This window comes from Spermophilus citellus (genome assembly GCF_964194105.1).
Source record: "Spermophilus citellus genome assembly, chromosome: 1".
NCBI classification, from domain to species: domain Eukaryota; kingdom Metazoa; phylum Chordata; class Mammalia; order Rodentia; family Sciuridae; genus Spermophilus; species Spermophilus citellus.
In genome coordinates, this window is record NC_138182.1 from 91,814,120 (window position 1) to 91,837,007 (window position 22,888).

Here is a 22,888-nt window from a genome sequence, read left to right on the forward strand (position 1 = left end):
ACATTTTTTAAAAAAACAAACAAAAAAACCCCAAAACAACAACAACAACAACAAAAGTAACCTGAAGTGCATCCATGAAGGGGATTAGCTGATTGTAGCCAGGTTCTGTGGTCTTCAGGATATTCCAGGTGAACTCAACACGGTGGCACATATTTGCCTAAGGGTGAGCCCAGCTGAACCTTTCTCTCCAGGCTGTGCACCTTCCCTGTGGAGCAGGTACTAATGTTTCCAGGGTCAGGAGATTTGAAGAATAACTGAGCTCCTTCCTCTCCTTATTGCTGATCCACTCCATGGTCTTCCTATAGCATAGTCATTATTTAAATCTTTTTCTTTATATAGTATGCTCATTTTTCTTAGTCTTCTTTCCACCAACTTTAGTTTTTCTATCTTCTGTGAATTATCCAATGATAAAGAAATGAAACCATTGAAGAGGAGATACCTGAATAGATGCACATAATGATGATAGGTCTACAGCCCAGCAACAATTCTGAAGGTTTAAAAAATATGGCACTGGGACTGAGGTTGTACAATGGTAGAGCACATGCCTAGCACATGGGAGGCACTGGGTTCCACCCTCAACATCACATAAAAAATAAATATTTTAAAAAATGTGGCACCCATTTGCTGATAGCCAGTATGGACTGGTGTGTTACAATTGGGGCAACGCATGCATACACTGGAAGTGAGAAAGAGGCATTAGTTGGAAGGCACATTTCCCACCACCATCAGTGCATCTATGGGAGGGGGGAGACTGAGACAGGAGCAGGTAGGGGATTAACCAAAGACCTGCTCCCCCAAGGGGAGGCAGAGTTGTAGGAGTACAGTGAGGTCTTTAATGTCATCCAGAAGGCTGGCAGGTCGGTGGGAATGTCTGTCATCTGAACAAAGTATAATTTCACTATGGATGAGTTTTAAGGTGACAGTGGGTCGTGCTTCTGGCAAATCAGTCTGTCTGTGCATGTTTATGTTTATTGGTAGCCACGGAACCCTGGGGCCTGAGGCATGAGGATGAGGAACAGAGCCAGGACCTCATCTCTAAAGCAGCCTTGAGGTCAACTGAGAGAGATGAGCACAGAGTCAGGCCAATGTGTCATTACAAGTTATTACCTGGGAGAAATATCACCCACCGGTCCTGCAGGAATATAGCAGAGGACTCTACAGTGGCCTGCAGGGTCCAGACAGACCCTGCCAGGTCTGCTGATGTGTGGGGGTGAGTGAAGCTGCAGGTAGATCCCCCACCAGTGCACACAGCGGCTGTGGAGGAAGGCAGCTGGGGCACCAGGTGGCCAGAGGCGGCCAGCCAGGCTCATGCTGAGCCTGAGGAGTGGCAGCAAGATAAGTTTGCAGGGAGTGGCTGGGCCAGATGACTCAGGCCCTGGCCTGTCCTCCAAGGTTCATGCCTATGAGCCCAAATCCTGGCCTGGGCTTTGGTAGTCAGTGGGGTGTAAAGGACCCTGAGGTTGCCTGCCCAAAAGTGAGGTGGAGAGATGAAATGGATTGGCACTTCAGGTTCGAGCAGGACACTGAAGATGTGAGGTTTGAGAAGAAAGGGAAAGGGCCGCGGGCCTGAAATTGGAGAAGCCGACCTGGTTCCAGGTTGCAGGCTGTGCCACTTGCTAAGAGGCTGGGATGGGCTGGGTCACTTTCCCTGCTACATTTCATCTCACACTGGAGGTCAGTGCTGCGGCCCTCTTACGAGGCTGTGCAGAGGGTCACATGAGCTAAGAGGCACCACATGCCAAAGAGAGTCCTGGCATAAGCTGGATATATTTAACTAAAGACAGAAAAAGAGATGACAAAATGAGTGGAGCAAGGATAATGAGTCAGAAGATGAGCTGCTTCGGGTCGGGGTTGGCTCCTGTTTTCACTGCTGTGTCCTCGGGACTTCATAGAGAGAGTGGCACATATGACACTCAGCAAATACTAGCAAGTGGGGGTGGGGAAAGAAGGTAGGAGAGAATTCAAAGGTGACCATTATGCATCCAGCATGATATCTGTATCTTTCTTATCATCTTGTTCTGTCCCCATGGCTCTGGCAGAGGCTGGAATATCTAATTCACAAAACTTGAAATACAATAAAGCAACCTATTGGCTCCCATGCATGGATAAGTTGATAATTAGGGTCATTTGAACCCAGATACTTCCATCTGACTGGCAGGCTAAGGAAAGGTCACCATTACTGGTGGGGTCATGGTGGTTTTTAGGAGGTTGGGGTGAGAGAGGGGAGCCCACTTATTGTTTTAGAGCTTTTAAGCTCAAAGCTCAAAGTGTTTTCTTTCTTTTCTTTTTCTTTTTTTGGCACCAGGGCTTGAGCCCAGGGGTGATTAACCACTGAGCCACACCCCCAGCTTTTTAAAAATATTTTATTTGGAGACAAGGTCTTGCTGAGTTGCTTAGGGCCTCACTAAGTTGATAAGGCTCACTTTCAACTCCCAATCCTCCCATTTCAGCCTCCCAAGCCGCTGTAATTACATCTTACACCACAGGGCCAGGCCTAAAATTGCTTGTTTTCTGACACTGGGAGGCTAATGAGGTCTATAACATTGTTCTTAAAAACAAACTTCCCTTAGGAGTGGGCCAGTAGTGGGGTGGATGGTAATAGCCCTGCAGGAAGCTCCTCCCGGGCATCTGATTATTTAACTTGAATTCCTGTTTCTCATGGTCTCTCTTTCAGGGTAAACAATCTTTGTGCCAATGCTCCTTGTTGTTAATGTGGTTCTGATGCTCAGCCTCTCCATTCCTGACCCTAACCCTGATCGACTCAGGGTACAAAGTTTAGGATCCCCCCACCACCACCCCCGGGGAGCCCTGCCCATCCTCCACACCTCCTCTGGCCTCCCTGGCCAGCCTCCTCTGAAGCCATCAGCTGGCTAGCCTTAGCTTACTCCCTATTGGAAGGGGGCTGGATTTATGGCTCAGTGGTAGAGTGCTCGCCTAGCATGCATGAGGCACTGGGTTTGATCTTCAGCACCACATAAACAAAGTTTGGGCTCCTGGTCTCAGCACAGCCTCCTGTTTACGAGGAGCCCTATTGGCCAAGGCTCTCATCTCTCCCGGGTCTCACCCTCCTCTCTGCTTGAGGGATCCACAATCTCCCAGCCCCACAGCCTGAGCTGAGACCTCAAGAGCACCAGGTCTGACTCAGCATTTCCCTCCAGCTTGGGGTTGTTAAAATGTCTCTGTTTGTTTCCACTTAAGCAATTGCACCCTGCATTTGTAACCCTGACATTTTTTTTCCAAACATCTTATTTTACCTTCATTTACTTCTCTTTATTTTATTTTTATGTGGTGCTGAAGATCAAACCCAGTGCCTCATGCATGCTAGGCGAGCATTCTACCACTGAGCCATAAATCCAGCCCCCTGACATTTTTTTTTTTTAATGGAGTGAAATACACTTAACAAAAAATTGACTATCCTGGGGGCTGGGGCTGTAGCTCAGTGGCAGAGTGCTTGCCTAGCATGTGTGAGGCACTGGATTCAAGTCTCCACACCCCATAAAATAAATAAATAAAGGTATTCTGTCCATCTACAACTAAATTTTTTTTTAAATTTACAATCCTGTTTTTAAGCACAGAGTCGGTGATATTAAATACATCAATAGTGTTGAAAACAATGATAATCTCCTAAACATTTCACCGTACACAGCTGTCGCTCTGTTAAATAATAACTTCCCGCTTGCTCTGCCCCGTGGCTGGCGACACCTTTCTGCTTTCTGTCCCTCTCATCCTGCCCACTCCAGGTGACTTACCCAGGTGCATCCTCTAATACTCGTCTTTTCTGTCAACTTACTTGACTCAGTGTCACTTCTGCAACAATCATCCTCATCATAACATGTTGCAGATTTCTTCATGTGTAACCGTAATAATGTTTCATTTTACACACACACACACCCCACAGTTGACTATTAACTCCTCTGTCAGGAACTCATGGGCTGCTTCTGTATTTCAGCCGTGTGCGGAATGCCTCTAAGAGCACAAATACACATGCAATCTTTCCAGACCCTGGTTTCTTCTGGTGGGTCTGTACCTGGAGGTGGGATTCCACATTATAAGGTAGTTCTAGCTTCTCCAACAGTGCCAAAGTTTCCACTTTCTTTACAAGCTCCCCACTCTTGCTATTTTCTGTTCTTATTTTTCATGGTTTTCCTTTTTCAGTGCTCATGCTGGGGTCACACCCAGGGCCTTGCACATTCTGGACAAACACTCCACTGCAACTGTGTCTCCAGCCCTGTTTCCTGCTTTCTATTGCACTGACCTAAAGAGTGTGAGCTCCTAGCCCTGCATTTTCTCCCCAGAAGCCCCACTGAAGCCTGGCCCACCCAGGTGGTCTCTTACTCCCTGTAGGCACAGCACCAGCCTTCCCTGCCCAGGGAGGGATGCTGGTACCCAATGCACCTTGGTGCTGCCATGGAAGGAATTCAGGGAGAAGGGCCAAGCTCTGACCACTCCCAGGGTCCAGTGGTGGTGAAAGTGGACCATCCTACCAGAGGTGGATGCGTAGGAGGCAGATGCCCTCCCCAGCACTCTCCATGCCCAGAGCTCCAGGCAGCACACCTGCATTTCAACAAACTGTATCTATGTGATAATGCTACATTTAAAGAGTTGTTTGTATTATTATTTTATGCAATTTGCCTGATTCAGGGACAATAATGCATTCTGTTCACATTTTTATTCCCAAGTCCCTTTCCTCTGAGCCAGGACAGAGTAAAGTCAAGTCAAGCTCCTGCAGGAAGTTAATAAATGTGATAGCCCAAGAGAGTCTCATCATCTCTCTTACACCTGCTCTGTGTTTTAGATGGGAGAGAGTCTCCACTTGAGCACATGTAGGGAGCAGTACTGGCTGTGGACAGGGCTGGACTGGACGGTGCTGTCCTGTGCTTCTCAGGCTGGCCGCAGGCCACCACTTGCTGGTTTAATAGATGATTTCAGCTGCCATGCACCAGAGTGCACGTCCTGCTTCAGGGGAAACTGGCACATGGACAAAATAGTGTCACAGAAGGGTGACATTTCCAGACCCAAGTACTGGGGGGAGGGGCAGCAGAACACAGGTAGCATGTGAGCCCGGGAACGGACCTGAAAACTCACAAAGGAGCTTGTGTTTGAAGTTGGTGCTCCGGAGGCTTGGCAGATACAGCCTGCCCTGTCATTCCGGAGGATTCTACTCAGAGGAAGCAGTGTGCAGAGAGCGGCCGAAGATGCAGGACTGTCTTTCTGGTGTGCTGGGTCCTCAGGAATTTGATGTGTCTCCTTCCTAGGTGGCCATCCAGGGAGACTGGATAGGGCTAGTTGTGTGTGCTATTCCAGAAAGTGTGATTTTTGTTGGTAAGAAGTGGATCCCAATGTCATCGCACGCAGTATGTCTACACTGCGGATGAGGCAGTCAGTGTGGAAGCCCTTGGGTCAGTGTGGACTAGAGGCTTTATATATCCTCAGGGACGTCCCAGGGCAGTTGGGGTGGAATGGCACAGTAAAGTCATGGGGTGTTCTGCGGGCTATTAGAGGCAGCTCTGTCCCGGCTGCAGCTGCACAGAACCCATTGTGCCCTGACAAATGGAAGACACATATGCCAGGCCTCCCTGGCCTCCACTGGGTGAGGCGTCAGGGAAGCTCTCCAGGGAGCTTGGAGACCGCCCCAGCCCTTCGTGTGGATCCAGTCTATGTGAAATGCAGGAGAAAGGCGGGGGCACTTCTCTAGGCCACGGACTTACACACTTCTTCAGGGGCTTCCTAGATCAGGTCCAGGCTTCACACCATGCAGTTGTGGATGACAGTTTAATACAGAACATGCCTTGGCCCTGAGCACTCCTGCTGCAGGTCCACGCTAAGAGGGTCTGAATGTATGGGTCTCCCACAAATTCCACTGCAGGACAAGAAGGAAAAATCATGAGCCAGAGGAAAAACAATTTTCTTCTGCCTTCTATGACATTTAAAGGAAGATAAAGGACATAGTTATTGGATTAATTCCAGGCAAGGTGGGAGGGAAATCAGGAAAAAACTCATCATGATGTTTGAAAGTGGTTTCCCAAAAATGGAAACAGGAGGCAAAGCACTTAAACAAAGAAACAAAAAACAAAGAACAACAAAAAAATCCAAAAGATTAGAGATTCTGGCATAAACTTATTTTGGAAATGGACATATTTTCAAAGTGTGTAAGTAAAGGTAGGTGACCCTAACTAGGCCCTTCAAAAGCAATATTCATCCAAAATTTAACTTTACAAGTAAAATTACTCTGAAGAGCTTATCTTCCTAGGTGGATGTGGTGGTGACAGCCCTGTCCCAGCAGTTACATCCGGAAGCCGTCCCAGCCCTGGTGGATGCTCTGTGTCTACCCTTCACCCAGCAGGTTCACCCCCTGCTGTGCCTGCTGTGGTCTCTTCCCCTTGGGCCTCCCTTACCAGCTCCTGAGCTGCCTGGTGTTATGGGGACCTTGAATGTCTTGTGTAACCATCTCTAGTTCTGGTCCCTTGGTGTCCCTTGGAGTTTCATTCTGTTGATGTAGCACCTGCAATCCCATGACTGTCCCAACAGCACTTTGAAGCTGAGATGACTTGCATACCCCATGTTCCCGCCTGCCCCTGCAGTGACCCTGGTGCTCACAGGGACTTCTCTGCCTGTGTCCTGTGGTGACATGGCTTCTAAATAAGGCGTGGTGGAAACTAAGAGTGGAGCGTATGGCTCTGATGTGACCCAGCGGATGCTCTTCCAAAGACCGGCTCCCCAGCCACAGAACCCCACGGGAGAAAGAAGAGGAAGTGAAGGTCTCTGGGGACACTGTTGTCTGCAGAGGCTAATTGTTTTGAGTTTCCTTATCTCCAGGGTGTGTTCCAAACAGAGCTGTTCCTCTGTGAGGCTCCCTCTCTAGTTATGAGTCGGGTGGTGACAAGGATAACAGCAAGTGGGCTGCCAGTTTCAGGATGTGGCTGTCCTGGAAAGAGTGACTGGTGGTTTCGAGCCTGTTCATTTATCCTCTGTGGCTGGTTGCTTCAGCTAATTCACTAGTTTAACTCAATTACTTGATTCCAGAGAATGGTTCTAATTTTTAAAAGAAGTCATTTGGCCCAATTTTTCCTGGGACATTAACATATTGATAAAATACAATGTCATCTGTCACCCTGATGGGAAGAATGCAAAGCATTATTCATAATAGCCCAGGGGATCAAATAGGTACACAGACAATGCAGCAAGAAATGACATAGACTATTAAGATAATCCCAGTCCTTTATTAAAAAAATAGAAATAAAAATAATATATGTGACAATAATTCTTCCAATAACTTAGGTTGCAGGACTTGGACATCTAACGTACCCATTGCAAATCAAGCCCTCTCTGCAGGTTAGCAATGGTGCAGTGTTAGGATGAGGGGCTGGGGCTTTGGGGCAGTAAAGCCTTGATTGGCACTCCTGGGAAATCCCTCCCCTACGACCCTGTGCTGAGGCAATTCCTATACTGACAAAGTTGAGTTTAGGTTTGTCAACAAACTGTGTCCCCACCTTAGTTCAGGATCATTTTGTCTATGAAATTATAGAATTAAATTTTAGAAAACACTTGACTGTCTATCCCATCTATCAAATCACCTGCCCTTCTGTAATACCTAAGCAAGGGATAGTCTTCCACGCAACTTCAGCCTGAGTTTTAGAACACCCTTCCTTTTATTGAACCAAAATATCTACAGCAGTTACCACAACATAGCCAGGCTACTCATAATATCACCAATATCATGGTGCTAACTCATTTCAGAATTTCAAACTTCTCTGTGCAGCAATAAGTTAACTATGTACCTATGAAGAAAAATTTTTAAAATTTACTGGAAAATATTAAAAAAATTAAAATATTAACCCAAGATAAAATTTAAATATTTACACATTAGTAAATGTATTAATTTAGTGTTATGCACAAATGGATACTTATTTTTAGTTCAACAGTGTAACCTTGTGTGTGTACGTGTGTTACTTAGGATTCAACTCAGGAGTGTTCTACCATTGGATTACTTCCCCAGCCTGTTTTTAAATTCTTGTTTTCAGATGGGGTCTTGCAAAGTTGTTAAAGCTGCCTCAGTTTCCCAAGTTGCTGGGATTACAGATAGACCACACCAAACCCAATTTCACAACATAATTCTTAATTAATAAGCAATTCAAAAATAAGTGTGCCACGTTCAAAATGAGAAGCCAGTAATAGGATGCTTGATCCACTATGCAGTTAATGACTACAAATGAGTATTTCTTAGGGCATATTACTTTCTTAAGTCACTATCAGAAATCATGGTGCACACAGGAAGAAAAGGTTCTTGGAAGGAATGACCATGTGACTTGGGCTGGGTGGAAGAGGGGAAGATGAATGCATGAGTTCATTTTGCATTACTTTAACACAATATGTGAGATGGGTTGACTTTATAAGGAAAAGAACAATTTAGCTGATACTTTTGGTGGCTGAAAGTCCAAACAGCATGGCACAGGCTCTGGCTGGCCCTATTGGCTGTATCACCATCTCTCTGGGGCTCATCCACACTCCCAGAAGATGAACCCTTGAGGGACAAGTAATAGCCACACCATAGCAATGACTGAGTGGGAGAGGAGCACAGAGCAGGGTTTTCCAAAACTAAGTTCCTATAGCCTGTGGGTGCACACAGGTTGATGTCTTTAATCCTGTGGGAACATACAAATGCACACTGTGCCCTGCACTTTATACATTTCAAGCCATGTCAATATTCCCTTCCTTCTAGAGACGATGTGTCTCCAGCTAGTGTCTCCTTGCTGCAGGATAGGGAAGCCCACCCTGTCATGACATGGAGGAACATTGGACAGTAGCCTCCTGATGCCCCTGCCCACCATGACCAGCTCTCACTGGGCAGCTGGACTGACTTTGCAGCTGATACATTCTGGTGGTGGCTGTGTGCATTGCTTCGTTCCAGGGCCCCTCTGGCCTGTGGAGGTGAGCTGAGATGGTCTTTGAAAACCTGCAGCTGGCCTTCTCCTTTTCTCCAGCTGGGGTTGACTTGCACATAGGTCTGTCACCTTATTTCTGCAGCTGACAAAGAAAGAATACACAATCTGCTTTGCAGGCCCCACCAAGCCTCTCTCTGCAAGGTCTCGGGTCTTGAAGAGCTATAATGGCATCAGATGGAAATGGTCCATCCTGAAACAGGATCCATAAGCAGTATGTTAATTTTCCCACTAGAGAGAAAAGGCCTATCACGGACATTAACTATTATTATTATTTTGGGAGGGAGGGGTACCCGGGGCACTCAGGGGCACTCAGGGGTACTTGACCACTGAGCCAAATCTCAGCCCTATTTTTGTATTTTATTTAGAGACAGTGTCTCACTGAGTTGCTTAGTGCCTTGATAAGTTGTCAAGGCTGCCTTTGAACTCATGATCCTCCTGCCTCAGCCTCCCAAACCACTGGGATTACAGGAATGGGCTACCGCACTAGTCAGGACATTAACCATTAAAAAAAAAAAAAAAACCTGCAGACAAGCTACAGACTATAGACTAGAACCCCTGCTGTGTGACCCAGTAAGTGGGCCACATCAGGAGTGGAGCAGAGCACCAGGCAGAGCACCAGGAGCCTGACTCTGGGTGACAGCACTCTGGGTATTTGGAAATATACATTTTGTCTGTAATTTCTTTCATTTTCCAAATTTTCTAAAATTATACATATAAATCATATTATTTTAAAAAAAACTGTATATTAGTCAAATCAGCATCAACAAATAACTAATGATGTAGCCTTCTCTATCACGGTATTTGTGTGATTCTCTTGTGTATCCTAATACCCCAACGAGTTCAAGGTATGTAGTAGGTGCTTAACATGCATGTATTTATTAAATTAATGATTGATTAAAAAAGCAAAAAAAGTTTCTATTTTTTAACTTCTTTATTCAATACTTCAACACTTTCTTTTAAACTGAAATATTCAAAATCACTTTCACTAGAAGTATTAACAAATTAAATCTTAAATAGACAGACTTCCACATAGATTAAAAATAAATCCTGCTATACTTAAGACCTGGGTTGATAAACCTTTCCAATTTGTCTGTAATTCATATGTTACATTTTCTTAGATTGAGAGATTCACTAAGAATGAGCCTTTTTTTTTTTTTTTAATGGTGCTGGGGATTGAACCCAGGGCCTTGTGCACTTAAGTTAAGCACTCTACCAACTGAGCTACATCCCCAGGCCAAGAATGAGCTTTAAGCTGGGTGTGGTGGCATACATCTGTAATCCCAATGGCTCAGGAGGCTGAGACAGGAGGATCAGGAGTTCAAAGCCAGCCTCAGCAATGGTGAGTCACTAAGCAACTCAGTGAGACCTTGTCTCTAAATGAAACACAAAATATGGATGGGGATGTGGCTCAGTGGTCAAGTGCCCCTGAGTACAATCCCCAGTACCAAAATAAATAAATAAATAAATAAATAAAGAAATAAAGAAAGAAAGAATGAATGACTTTTGCAATATTTCTTTAATTGAATGAGTTAGTTTGAACATGGAGATATATATTAGACATATGTATATACATATATGTGTATATGTATATGGTCCTACTATTGCTGTCACATACATATAGATATGTACACAATACATATATATACACACACATATATATACATATATTATAGTAAAGGTAGGACCCATTCTAAGTTAAGAAAAAATTAAATCCATTTTAAAAAGAATTTGCAAATTGCTTCTATCTCAACGTTTTATCCACAACAAAGCCTCAGTGGACACAGAGGAATATCAGAAGTTAGCTTTCATTGTTTACAGACTTGATTGGCAAATTATAGAACACATTGGGGAAAAGGATTCTCGGTAGGACCAAGTCCCCAAGATACCCAGGGTTTGTGAAAGGAGAAGCCTGCTCCACCCAGAGCCAGACACCAGCAGGAGAGACAAGTTCCAGCTCTCACAATGAAAATGCAGGCGGACTTTGGGTCAGAGGAGGGCAAGGCAACTTTCAGAGCAGCAGCCCTTGGGTCTCCATGTGATGGCCAGAGGGACAGCAGGGGAGGCGCATGCAGATGAGGCAGCTTTTCAAGGAGAAAATCAGCATGGTATGTGTTTCATATCCAAGGGCACAGTTTCCTGGCTATGGTTGTGGATTCCTCCTTGTCAAGGCAACTTGCTCTACCTATGTGGAAAGAGATGGTCTTGTCTAAATGTGCTGGGATATAAAACTGTAATGACAACAAAAATAAAAACTTAAAAAGGCTTCCTGAGACATCAAAGCCATTTAATATACTGTAGGCAGATGGCATGTAAGAACAATAAAGGGGATGGGGTAAGTGGCTCAGTGGTAGAGCACTTATCTAGCATGTGTGAGGCACTGGGTTCGATTCTCAACACTGCATATAAATAAATAAATAAGGTCCATTGACATCTAAAAAACATCAAAAAAAGAACGATAATATTCTTGATTGTGTTTATTCTCATATAATTTGAAAAGAAAATCTACAGAATTAGACCTGAGTTTATGCTGGTTGCCCTAGTACTGAAGCAGGCAGCGTTCTGAGAGGCAGCAATCTTTATTATTTTCAGCTAATGTAATGAAGCTATTTTTTTTTTATCAGTCATTGAACTCAGGGGCACTCAACCACTGAACCACATCCCCAGCCTTACCTTGTATTTTATTTAGAGAGAGGGTCTTACTGAGTTGCTTAGTACCTTGCTTTTGCTGAGGCTGGATCTAAACTCGGAATCCTCCTGTCTCAGCCTCCAGAGCCACTGGGATTACAGGCATGTGCCACCGCACCCGGCTCATGAAGTTAATTTTAAAAGTTGGAAATAATATTTAAGTAATTGTAGTGAGTTTATTATTGAAAGTATTTAAGCCACAAATGGTGATTAAATAAGTTCAGTTTCTTGTTGCATTTGAACTTATAAGAGAAAGTTTAGCCAGAAGCTGTGGTGCACTTCTGTAAACCCAGAGGCTCAGGAGGCTGAGACAGGAGGATTTGGAGTTCAAAGCCAGCCTCAGCAAACATTGAGGTGTTAAACAAGTCAGTGACATCCTGTCTCTAAATAAAATACAAAATAGGGCTGGGGATGTGGTTCAGTGTTTGAGTGCCCCTGAGTTCATTCCCCAGTACCCTGGCCCCCAAAAAGGAACTTTAACTGGAAAACTGAGCCCAAAACCCTGTAAACTTAGTCTAGTGGGATGCTGTGCTTGTTTGCTTTTATTGGGTTCTCACAAACCTGCATATCATACTTCCCCATGGCTAAATGATTTATTTTTGTTTTATTCACAATCAAGGTAAATGGTAATAAAAGTATGATATAAGGTGTATATAAGGGTCTGTAAAAGTGAGCGAGATAAGCAGGATATTACATTTAAAAGGAACAGTAAATAGATTTACTTAATTACATGATAATGTCACACACAAAAAGTGAGAAAGCCAAGGCAGGAAAAGACCATGTTCCAAGATGGCGTAGTTAATAACTATAAGAATCTGGGGACATAGCTCTATCATGGCTGTGTGCCCAGACAGCTTCTAAGTATTGCCCAGTCTTGGAGCAAATCCTTCTATGTGGTTAAATTCCAGCACCCAGCATCCCCTGGTTGTTCATGCGAAGGTCGGAGGCAGAACTGCTGGGATATGCTCTTCAGGCCAATGGGCAGCGCTTGCCTTGGATGGTGTCACCTGCTGGTCACAAAGGTGACCAGCTCCTCCAGACTTCAGGCAGGAAGTGGTCTCTGAGGGGGCAAAAGGATGTGGGAAATGAGCCCGCAGATATGTCCAGGGACAATAATCCAGGGGCCTGTGAAGGGGACAGAAAGGCAAGATCTGGGTGGCTAGAAGAACACAGAGGAGATGAGAGTCAGGAGCCAAATGGGCAAGGAGAAGAGCAGACCCAGGTGTGAGAGGCAGGGAAGAGGACCCAGCAGGGCCCAGCCAACCAAGAATGCCCTGGGGTCCCCATGGCCTCGTCTTGAGCTGGATTTAAGAGATCCAGTGTGTGCGTGAGGCTTCCTGCTCCGTGTTGGGCTCCTGAAGGCAGCTTCATAGAGCTTACGGTGTCATCTTCAGTCCATGTAAAGGTTCCATGTTCAATGGACATAGCCTTCCTGATGCTTTTGCCCAGGCACAAGAGGAGAAAACAGAACACAGCAAAAAAACGAACTGCAGTCTTGGAGATGATGAGCAAAGTGGCAAATCAGCAGAAGAGGGGGTCCTCAGGGGAGTGCGTGGACTGGCCAGTGTTCTGTTCACCAACCAGGGACGATCCGCAGCTCCTCTGTGCCCCTGTGTAAGATGCGCTTTCACTTCCTCCCAGAGACTGAGTTACTGAGTAGGGCACAGTGGTCATGGAGGGCCGCAGGGAAAGCGCTGCAGCCATCAGGGTGAGAGATGGTGGCACCTATTCCAGGCAGCAAGCAAAGTGGGCGGATAATAGTGATCCCCCTGGACCTGAAAATAGTTGCAGGTGGAGCCAGCTGATTTTGCAGAACAGTCTAATATTGGGTCAAAGTCAAGGTTTCTGGTTGAGCAGTGATGAAGAGTACCCCCTTGTGGGGGTGGACAGCTGCACCAAGGGTCTGGTGGGCAGCTCTGGGAGGCTGGATGGAGGTGAAGTCACAGAAGACTCAGGAGCTGAGTGGACATCTGTGGTGCATTTCAGATAGGACAGCTGTTTGCACCCTAATATTCAAGACTAACACGTGAAATTGAGGGTTAAGAGCCAAGAGACTGAACCTAGAGTCAGGCTAGCAGGAGGCCCGGTGCAACCTCAGCATCATGAATGAATGAATGAGTAAAGTCAAGAGCTGCATGTTGAGCTGCTGTAAACCCTGAGAGTTTGCAAACGTGAAGAGCCAGCTGCGGTGGAACCCAGAGGAAGGTCATGGATATTAAGTGACGAGCTGATCAGGAAGAGGGAGGGGTCCTGAGAGCAGTGGACAAAGCAAGCAGAGGAGCTGGGGTGGTGGTGGTCACACCTGTGATCCCAGCTTCTCGGAGGCAGAGGCAGGAGGGTGGCAAGTGTAAGGCCAGCCTGGGCAACTGGCGAGACCCTGTCTAAAATCCAAAGGGCTGGGGTGGAGCTCAGTGGTAGAACACTTGCCTTGCACTAGTGAGGCCCGGGTTCAACCCCCACTACAACAAGCAAATGCACAAACCAACTCATAAATGAAGCAGAGGACTAAGGGCCACTGAAGAAAGGAACGGTCTCCACCAGGGAAGGAGTCCATGGGGGTGGGCAGCCCATGGAGGCAGCACAGCTGGACCTTTGATGTGTGCTTCACCTCTCATTTACAGAGAGTAAAAACCAGGCTTTTGGCAAACTGGAGCAATTCCAGCAGAGAGGTGGCCACTGCTGGCCAGGAGAGGATGAGCTGGAAACCTGCAGCACCTCCCAGCATGGGGGAGGACACAGCCCAAGTGAGGGACTAGCTGAGACCCATGCACACCACTCCTTCGGGGTACAGATGAACGGTAGGTGGGGGTGTTAGTGGCCTAAGCCTGCACGTGCTCCCATGGGGACCCCAGGCTTCTGGTCAAGAGACAAGGCCATGCTGAGGTTTGAAAACAGAACATATTTGCAATCCTCACTGAGGAGAGGGAGGCGTGACTGGGTCAGGAGGAGTGACTGGGTCAGGAAGCCTGGAGCCATTGATATTCAGATCCAAATGTGGTCAAATAAAAGGAGCATGGGATTGGGCATTTGAACCTCCCAAGAGCAGCACATGCAAACCTAAAACAAAACAAAAAAGCCCTGAAGGTCCAAACACCAGTGGTCATAATATTCTTGTCCTCGCACCCCGTGCTTATCATACATGTTTTCTGCAGTCCCTGCCCCCAGACGATGCAAGCCCCAAATGTGTCTGCAGTCACCGAGTTTTAGCTGCTCAGATTCCGGACTCTTCAGGAGTGGCAGACCCTGCTCTTCACCATTTTCCTACTCATCTACCTCCTGACCCTCACCGGGAACATCGTCATCATCGCAGTGGTGAGCCAGGACCGGCGCCTGCACTCCCCCATGTACACGTTCCTCCAGCACCTCTCTTTTCTGGAGATCTGGTACACATCCACCATCGTGCCCCTTCTCCTGGCCAACCTGGCCTCCTGGGGCTGGGCCATCTCCTTCTCCGCCTGTATGGCACAGCTCTACTTCTTCGTGTTCTTTGGGGCTACTGAGTGTTTCCTCCTGGCCATGATGGCCTACGACCTGGCCATCTGCAGTCCACTGCACTACCCCTTCCTCATGAGCCCTTGCACCTGCAGGCACCTGGTGGCCCTCTGCTGGTTGACAGGGGTGGGCACAGGCTTTCTGCCATCCATGATGATTTCCCAGCTGGACTTCTGTGGGCCCAACCAGATCAACCACTTCTTCTGTGCCCTCCCGCCGCTCATGCAACTCTCCTGCTCCAGTGCCCACGTCACCGAGATGGCCATCTTTGTCCTGTCGGTCGCAGTGCTGTGCGTCTGTTTTCTCCTGACCCTTGTGTCCTATGTCTTCATTGTGTCCTCCATATTGAGGATCCCTTCAGCTTCTGGACGGAGGAAGACCTTCTCCACCTGTGGGTCCCACCTGGCTGTTGTCACCATCTACTATAGGACCATGATCTCAATGTATGTGCACCCCAGTGCCCACCTGTCACCCGAAATCAACAAGATCATCTCTGTCTTCTACACCGTGGTCACACCACTGATGAACCCAGTCATCTACAGCTTGAGGAACAAAGACTTCAAGGAGGCTGTTAGAAAAGCCCTGAGAAGGCAGCAAGGCCACTGGTCCCTGAGGGATTCCCTTGCATTTGCACAGCATAGGGACAGGCAGTTCTAACCTCTTACGCACGGTTGGGAAACTGGCCTTGCACACCTCAAACCTGATGTATGACAGCTGTGGCAAGAATGAATGAAAAAGCAAACCAAGACTTTGGAATTGTGTTTTGTCCTCCATTATCTCCTAGTAATAAGAGAACAAATAAGGATTTTTAAAGTGCTAAGCATTTGTCTTGGATAAGCTAGACTTCTAATATTTTCTGTTTAATGAAATTCCAGGGAAGGAAGGAAGGGGGTAGAGGGATTAGAAGACTGGAGTCAGGCCCTGTGGCATAATACAAATTTATTTCACAAGTTCCTTTGCTCACCCAGGATTTAGGAGATCTCTGCCACTACCCCCCCCACACACACACACCCTGACAGATTCAATTCCTTAATTCCACAAATACTTTTAATCCCCTGAAGTAGGAGGTCTCAGTCTGCAGTGCCTGGAGATACAAGATATAGAAAAGGTGAGGAAGATTGGCCTCAATGAAGCCTAATTCCAGAAGGCAAGAGGGCTTGAGCCCTATAGAGAATAAGGATGTGCTTCTGTTTCTGTAAACACTGTGGAACAGAGAGTAGGCTGGGTGTGAAGGCAGACCTTAGCAAGGCCTGCATCAGCAGGGCGTTAGGGAAGCTCTGCCCACCAAGTGCTTAACCTTCACTGCTGGGAGGAGGAGAGCAGAAGTGGACAGAGAAGTCCAGGCTGAGATGGTGGCATGCAGGACAGAAGAGGGAGGCAGAGTGACTGGGGAGGTGGACAGAGGTCAGCCTGGGGAGGGGTAGAGCCTTGTTCCTGTGGATCATTAGTAACCCTGCGGAGGTTTTGAATTTACACTAAGAGAAATGATTGATTATTGGAGGGTACTAAATATAGAACTGAAGATGAATTTTGCATTTACAACTATGTAAAGACTATTTAAAGAAAAGACAGAGAAAAAACTGTTGGGGTCAATGCAGCAGTTCATGGGGTAGAGGAAGTTCGTTTGATAATGAAATCCATATAAACAGGTCCCTTCAGGAAAGTGCAACCAAAAAATCAAGAGAGCAAAGACAGAGCAGAGTGAAGGAATGGAAAATACAAAAAGGTGGGAGGAGGAACCCCACATGGTAGGAGACACCCAGAGGAGGCTGAGCTAGCAGTGGAGCTGGTGGCTCAGGGGCGGAGCTGGTGGCTCAGGGGCAGAGCTGGCAGGAGGAAGGGACAGCAGGGAAGCTGGAGCCAGAGGGTTGCACTCTGCCTGACCCAGAGCACTGCTGTCCAGAGAGGGCAGTGTCTTTGTCAAGTAGAGGGTGATACCACAGGGGGCAGTGCCCAAGAGAATGCTCCAGAGGGAAGGGAGCAGCTGTGTTTGCAAACAGTTTTCCTGAAGGGTAGTGTTGAAGGGGTGAGAGCCAAATATCTCAAGGGAGGTGTAGTTGTGTTTTTATAAATTGTAAGATGTTAGCACCTGGGTTGATTCCAATGCAGGTGGGGAAGGCCATTAGTGTACAAAAGCCTGAGAGGTCTCTAGTATAAGCAGCACCTGAAAGCCTGGGATTGGGCAGGACAGGGTCCAGGACAAGTGTGAAGTGGCAGTGCTCAGAGGGAGAGAACTTGGTTCAGCCTCAGGGGCAGAAGGCAGAGGTCTTCCTTGGATGAGGTCTTAGAAATGGAGATAGGATTGGGCACTTTCACCTGAGGGCTCATCTGCTTTTTTTTTTTTTTTAATTGTTGTGTCAATTTTATTGAGATACAATTAACATACAGTAAGATTTGCCAATTTTTGTGGGTGTGTATGTGGTGCTGGGGATTGAACCGAGGGCCTTGTGCATGTGAGGCAAGCACTCTACCAACTGAGCTGTATCCCCAGCCCTAACCTGCTTATGTTTATGACAAGGTCGGTGGCGCCTATGTGCCACAGACAGCAGCACCCTCGGGCTTGAAGGGAGGGCTACAGGTGCCCCAGACCCACTTTGCCCAATGAGGGTGGTATCATTCGTTCATGTGGCACTGCCTGTGGGTTCAGCACCTTAGGATTACGGTGAAAGTCAGGTTCATCCTGGGTTGAGGCTGAGCTTGTGGGCACAGTTGGAGATGGAACAAGAAAGGGAAGGACTTCAAGTCAGTGATGACCAAGAAGATAAATGAAGAGTCAGTTAGTAAGGGAAGCCAAGGATAGAAATCCAAAGCAAAAACTAAAGGCAGATCTAACCAGGTTACCCGAGCTACCTGGATTGACAGGAAGTGATACTTAGGTGTCTGGTGTCTTCAATCAGTAATTTAAGGCATTGTCTGGCTTGGAGTGAAAGCAGAGCCAAAGGTGTGGCTGCTGGAATAGTGAGGAGCTGGGCATAGTGAAGTGGGGAGGGGTCAGTCCCTGCAGGGCTCCTGGCTGTGAGAAAACCTGCCTTAGAGTCATTTGCAAATGAGAGGGAGCAGTCCAGGGCAAAGGAGTTGATCTTAATCTGGAAAGACAGCTTCTTGTACTTAGGAGCAAGATTCTCCAAGGAAGAGGTTTTCAAAAGGGAGTGTGGGAGGACACCTGGGACTAAGCGGGGTAGAGCAAGGACTTCCTCAGGTTCCTCAGCCACTCCTGAGAAAGAAGGAGATCTAGAGTTCAGCTTCCCATTGGATGGAGTGGGCGAGATGGGGTCAGGCATGTATCTGTGCCCTCTGTCCAACACTGGCCTTGCCTGGAGCGCCCTCTGGGCTGTGCAAGGCCACTTAGGCGCAGCTGTCACTCCGCCCTACACCTCGCTCCCCCTTCAGTGGCTTGTGCAAGTGCAGGCTCACGGAGTCTGGTCTTTGGTGGGAGATGGTTTAATGGAACTGAAGTTCAGCGCAATTTATTCCTCAGTTACTTTTCCAAAGATCACTGGACCATTGTACAGTGTTATATGAGTAATATTATGTGTTTTAAAATTATTATTTATTTTGACTCTCAGTTGTTGAATAAATAAATGTATCAACTTTTTAAGGGGTCATTTCAGATACCTGAAGTGTTTTTGTCATAGGTACAACACAGACAGGAGGTAGAATAAAGCTCACCCCAAGCTGAAAATAATTCCTGTGGCTGTGAGCCTTACTAATGCCTAAAGGATGCTTCAGTTCTCTGACTGTGATGTAACAAACTGAATCACGTGGGTACATTACCTATTGTGCACATAGAATGAAAACAGTGCATTTATTATATGAATACCATTCTTTTGGTTAAGTTGTCAACATGACCAACAATTTAATGATGGTGTAGAAAAGGAAAATTGACATTCAATTTCCTGATGAATAGAGAAACTATTCCATTTTCATGAAAATCACCTCTATTTTCCATTTACTTCTGAATCACCAAGTGACTGATAAACTCAGCCTAATTCCATTTTAAGATTGGGATCCATCTCCTCACAAATTCATGAAAAGTTCATTTCTGTTTTACTATAAATTCCTGAGATTTCTCAACTTGTTTGGAATGCCTGCCCATGCCTTGAACTCATCCATGCCTGGGTCTCCCTGACCAGATAACAACCCTCTCTTAAACCTCAGCAGCACCTCATAAATTCTGACGTTGGGATCTGAATTTATTCCCTACCTTGAAATGTTAAGCCATGCAGATCATTGTATTAGGCTTGTCAAAATCCTGTTTGCTATAAGTTCTCAAGACACCTCCCTTTGCAACTTTTTGTGCTATAATTTTTTTCTGGAGAGCTGGGGTGCTGATCTCTAGCCCAGGGTTGGGAGAGACAGTCCTGGCCAGCTTTCTTTGTGTACACAATATAAACTTGCTTAATTTGATTTAAAATTAGAATCAGTGGTCTTTTCTTTGCGGAGTGGTTCAACAGTGAAAAAGAGTTTATGATCAAAATAGAGAAAAATGACTGCCTGATCTTAGAGTCTAAATGGCATGTGAATCCACATTCTTTCCTGGGTTTGTAATCTTTTATCCTCTTCACATGTTTGCTGTTGTTTTAACCAAAAATTTATTTATAACCTTTCTTTCCCATCTCTAAATCTGTATGATGCCTCAAGGAATAGCTCCAAATTTGTATAGCACTCTCTCTCTCTCTCTCTCTCTCTCTCTCTCTCTTCCCAGGAATCGAACTCAGGGACACTCTAGGACTGACCCACATTCTCAGGGAATGGCCATTTCACAGCCCACAAGTTCACTACTTATCACTGCTCAGCCGCTGCAGATGCAGGAAGAGCAAGTGAGGGTCCAGGGTGTAGTGGTTTCTGTGGTCTGGCACAACCCAAAAACTTCTGGTCAGAATGCCATGGGCCCAGTGCCCTCCACAGCTGCCCAGCTCTGTTCTGGGCTCTGAGCCAAAGTGCAGTCACTCCATGATCTCAGTTCACACCAACTGTGCAGCAATCACCTTGGCTTAAAAACTTTTGCGTTCTCATTGGTTTTGTAGTCAAAACATTAGATTAAAGAAGAATATGGCTTCTTTGCTCTATGAGATAATTATTAGTCTGAATTTTGGAATAACCTTCCCTTTGCTTAATTTTGCTGATTTCACTATGTATGCCTAAGCAGAATATTATATATATATATATATATATATATATATATATATATATATATATTCCCCACTTTAGAAAGTCTTATAAATAAATTTACATTTCCTTACCCTTTTTAATTATAGTTCTTTTTTTGATAGTTACTCATGTGTAGAAGTGAAACTAGTTTCTTTTTTTCTCTGGTGTACACAATTCCATTTTAATACTATAATTTTTTTTTCTCCATTCTAAGGAGAAGAGGGTAATCTGGATAATATTGTAGTTCTATTTTCTCTTTAACTTTTGAGGAAACTTCATGTTGTTTTCCATTGGAATGGAGAAGCTGGTAAAGGACTAGCAAGACAAAGCAACAAAACAGAAATATATCCACTTTTATATGTCCAAAGTATTGTTATTATCATCATCATCATCATCATTATTATTATGTACTGGGGATAGATTCCAGGGGTGCTTCACCACTGAGCTATACCCCAGTCCTTTTTACTATGTAGCTTTTTTTGGCTATTATTTCATAAAATAATAAGTTTAATTGAAAATGAGATAAATCAGAAACCTGTGTACTACTTGTAGAATGTAAAATTTTGAAGCCCTTATGGAAAACAATTTGAGGGTTGCTGAGAAAAATGAAAATTTAAAATACACCCTATGATCCAGCAATTTCACTCTGGATGGTTTCTGGATTATGGCTTCAACCAACTTCACATTGAATATATTTTAGAGATTGCATTTGTAATGAACGCATATAGACTTTTCTCTTATTATTCCCTAAACTAAGGTAGCATTTACATTGTATTAAGTATTATATAATCTAGAGTTGATGTGCGCAGTGTCTGCAGAATATGTGTAAGTTATATGCAAATGCTATACTTTTTTTTTTTTGGTAAAGGACTTGAGAATCAGTAAATTTTGGTGTCTTTGGGGCAAAAGTCAATCCTCTGTGAATACCAAGGTTAAAAGTAAAAAAGAAAAAAAGTCGTCCAATTTATGAAATACGTATACCCTTAAACCTTTTGAAGTAATTAATATCTTTTGAAGTAATTAATAAAAAAAATTTAAAAGATGTGTAGGCATTCTCATTTTTGTTTTGTCCATTTAAGAAAAATGTTACCTGTGAGGGAAAAAAAAAATGTGATTCAACTTAAAATTGAAAGAGACTCTTCTCAATTACATATTCATTAGCTCCATATGTGAAATAGTTTAGATGCCTAAATACTTATAGCAGTTTTATATACTTACTTTTTAGGAAGATATATTTGTTACAACATTTGCAATTTTGATGTTTCAAGGAGCCAGATGCCAATTATTCTGATATTGCTGAAATTGGAGGCAGACTTCAGAGATAATTCCAAAATCAGCAACTGGGTTTTTCCATCTTTCATCAAAAAACCACTCTGTGTCACTTTCATACTGGATGGACCAGGTGATGCAGCCTACAGGACACTGCTCGAGTAAACACAAACAAGATAGCTAGAGCAGAGTGAGGACCCGGAGCACACTCGACACCATCATTTTCATCTGTTACTAAGTGCAAAGGAAGTGTTCTGTGCTGAATTTTGTAAATTCACAAAAGAAGAGAAATATGCAATTTAACCAAGTAGACAACTTTTCAGACTTTTATTACCACTCTTGGCAATTGAAACTCCTCTTTCTAGGCCAGGTAGTACACTGAGAATAATTTGGGTACACGAGAAGCCCCGGGAACATGACATCCACAGCTATCTTAGTGTTACCTGGATCCAGGGCCCTCCAGCTGCTTCTCCAGTGAAAGATCTCTGGTTTCTTCCAAAGACATTCAATGTTGAAACACTCCAAGCATCTGGATTTATTCTTCAGTTAGGAGCTGCATTGGATTTTCACATGTGATGTCACCAGAGAACAAAGAAAACAGGTTGTATGTCTAGTTTATGATGCCTCCTGCAGCAGGTATCTCAGTGCTGCAGAAACATGAACATGAATGCTGGGCCCAAACTCCAATCTAGTGGGTCCCTTTTGCAGTGGCTGCATCTGGACATCTGTTGAGAGCTGTGCTGCCACCTTGTTGATCGTAAATGACACCATGTTACATACACAAGTGCACACTGACATCATGACATCATGTCCTGCTCTTGTGGTCCATGCTTCAGCCAGGGGAAGCCCCAAGGAAATGGTGCTAAAAGGACAATTTGTCTGACTGCTGCATGTATCATTGTTGAAATTGATGCTTCCATGGAATTAAAATTCTTCTTTCTAGACCAGGCACTGTGCATATAATAATTTAGAGGTTCTATCCATTCTAGGTAAGTATGAAGCCCCAAGGACCTAATGTCACCACTTAAAGACAGCCCACATCCAAGGGATGACTGTGGCAGTTTTAAGGGTGTGGAAACCTGGGTGTGGAACCAGAGGCCTGAATAAAATCACACTAAAACTGAATGTCTTTGGAAGGCTGAGGCAGGAGGATTGCAAGTTCAAAGCCAGCCTCAGCAAAAGTGAGGTGCTAAGCAACTCAGTGAGACACTGTCTCTAAATGAAATTCAAAATAGAGCTGGGGATGGGGCTCAGTGGTCGAGTGCCACTGAGCTCAATTCTTTATACCCACTCTCCCCCCACAACCCCTTCCAAAACAAAAAAACAAAACTGAATGTCAGACTGGCCGT

The 22,888-nt window shown here is 45.2% G+C and overlaps 1 pseudogene across 1 annotated transcript; it reads left to right on the plus strand.

Moving 5' to 3' along the window:
• Positions 1 to 14,795: 14,795 nt before the first annotated feature.
• LOC308643579 (olfactory receptor 11L1-like) lies at positions 14,796 to 15,776 on the plus strand (annotated as a pseudogene). Its single transcript has one exon. The product of its transcript is annotated as an olfactory receptor 11L1-like (transcript).
• The last annotated feature ends 7,112 nt before the right edge of the window (positions 15,777 to 22,888 follow it).